Below are 2,917 nucleotides of genomic sequence, written 5' to 3'. Positions count from 1 at the left end.
ACAATTCATTATACATTTGTCCAAACCCATAGAAGGTACAACAGCAAGAGAGAAACCTAAGTTAAACTATGGACATTGGCTGATTATGGCATGTCAATGTAGGTGCGTTGACTGTAAATGTACCACTCTGGTAGGGGATGTTGATAATGGCATAGGCTGTACACATGTAGGGGCAGGGGGTATATAGGAAATCTCTATATCTTCCTCTAAATTTTGCTAAGTACTTAAAATTTCTCTGTAAAAATGGATATATATAATATTTATAAAATAAAAATATAATAAAATTTAAATATAATAAAATAATATCTATTATATAAAGTATTATATTGATCAATAGAAGTTGGAATTTAAAAATATTCAAAATATAGCTTAGAAAGCTGAAGAGAGAAGAACACCAAAGACTCTTTAAGAAACAGGCTGAATACATTGAGAAACTCCAACATACTGTTGTATGAACTCCATAATGAAAGGATACAGAGAACAGGACGAAATAAAGTTTCAAATAGAAAATTTTTCAAAATTTGCAACTTGAAGAAATGTAAGCCCGCTTTTGAAGAATTACATTAATTTCTTAGAAACACATTTAAATTTTTTTATTGGATCACATTGTTGTGAAAGTGGAAAAACAAGGACAAGAGAAAATTTTTACCGTGCCAGAGAAAGAAACAAAGTGATAATAACCAGACTTGCATCAGACTTCTCATCAGAGAAAAGGAATAAAATCAGCAGGCAGTGGACACATGTCTTCAAAAGCCTGAGGCAAAATAAATATCATTCCGTATTTCTATACCCAGATAAACTACCATTTGAGTGAGATGATGAATCAAGACATTATCAGATATACAAAAATCAAAAGTTAGTTTACTCTCCACAGGTGCAGAAGTAGAGTGAAACTGTTTCAACAAGAGAGAAGAGATGCAATATATCATATTGAGGAATTTGGAAGAACGAATAGAGCATGTTTTTTTATTTTACTTTTCTCTTTCTCTTTTGGTCTTGCTTATCTGCAGTGAGGCTGTCTTCTGACCTTCTGTCCTTCTCCTTTTGTGTGGTAAGGATAACGGGACAGGATCTTCCCTGCCTGTGTGAAGGAGTCTTCTATAATATTGGGATACATGTTAGATGAGGTTCTCCAGAAGTAGACCTCCAGAGTCAGTGATTTGAGTTCAAGTAGTTCATGTGAGAGTTAAGAGCAGAAAGTACTGATAGGACAGTGGGAAAAGGAGACAAGGAGAGGAAGGAAGCCAACGCATGGTTTCATTAGTAAGTAGGTTATTTACTTTGTCTCTGTGGACAACTGAGGCTCAGTCGTCCTGGGAACAATGTATAAAACATGACTCAGAGTTGTACCACCTGAAAAATGAGGAATCTGGGATATTTTTCATTCTACTTTTTCTGACATTTGATGATGGCTGCCACCAGATAAATTAAATGGTCCACACAGGGCTAAGCATATTCTTGCAGTAAAATAAGCCCTCAGTCTAAAAGTTGCAGACTTTTTTATATATATATATTTTTTCATAATAAGCATTGGTCTGCACAGGGACAATGGGCACCAAGGGGATGAGGGTAGAGTACCATCAGCATTAGCCACAGGAGGGTAATTTGGAGGAGAAAAGAATCTGCCTTCAGATCTGAATCACACTTTTGAATTGACTTATCAGAATTAAGTCAGAATTTAATCTCCATCTCTCTGGGCACATATGTCATATTGTTCTGTTCTTTATAAATTTGGGAGGAGAAAAAATGGATATTATTTATCAATTTCTTAAAATCTCTAGTAGCCTAACATTTAGTTGTAACATAGAAAAGAATGGAAAGGAGAAAAACATAATGAAAATTTTGGCAGATAGAAAACAAAGTTAATTTTTAAAAATATATTTCAAATACATAAAATCACAATAAATGTAAATTAATTAAACAAAAACACTCGATGTATGTAAAAGACACCTTAATTTTTTAAATGGAGGAAAAAAAGAAAATACAGCAAGACTGCAATACGTATATATGCTACTCAACATATCAAATTATGCCCCTGCACACAGTTTGTTTTTTCCCTATATAAGTGGGATGAGGAGAAGTGATTTCTCTCACAGGGGCTCTGTTCCCCTGGGAATTCCATGCCTATACAATTTTCTCCTTGTTCTCATTCATTAGGCTTCAAATCCCATCATGACTCTGCATGACATTATTTTAAAAGGACTAGACTGAGCAGAGCCAATTTTATCATCACTTATTGAAATGTTATATAAATTTAGTATATACCAGCTTCTCCCCAAACTGACTGTTTCCAGTAAATCTGCAACCACAGGCAGGGAAAATACTCTAAAATAAAAATTAAATTGATTTATGTTGAAAAGTTAAACCCTTACAACGTTCTTTTATATATCTACCCTCACTTGCTATTCGCAGATACAATTCTGTAAAGTATATGGAAGAGATAATTTTATTATTTATTTATCAAAAATAAGGAAACTGAGATCAGTAGAACTAAATACTCTTCTGAGCACACAGAAAAATCCATGACAGAGGCAATACTTAAGCCCTGGATTCCTAGATCCATGTTAATAATCTTTTCTCCGTCTCTTCATACTTTTTGGGATCTTGGAATCTTTGACCAGTACCTGAGAAAGAATTTCTCCTATATTATTTACACAGTCTTATAGGGATGAATTTCTGATTTTAGACTCACAATTCAAGATTGTTGTTCTCTTCTTTTCAACGGCAAGGTAAGCTTCTATATTCAATATATATTTTTAGTCGAAAATGTAATCGATGCATAAGCAGTGGGAAAGCTACATCCTCTATGAGTTTTGGAGCTCACATGTGGTGGTTTGAATACTTTCTGAAACACTGGCATTAAAGCATAGTATTCAAATGCAACACATTTTAATCAGCAGAAATTGGAGTTGATATT

Source organism: Ceratotherium simum, chromosome 34 (assembly GCF_057802395.1).
Source record: "Ceratotherium simum simum isolate JZ-2026a chromosome 34, ASM5780239v1, whole genome shotgun sequence".
NCBI classification, from domain to species: Eukaryota; Metazoa; Chordata; class Mammalia; order Perissodactyla; family Rhinocerotidae; genus Ceratotherium; species Ceratotherium simum.
The sequence above is the reverse complement of the archived record's forward strand: the minus strand, read 5'-3'. Positions refer to the sequence as shown.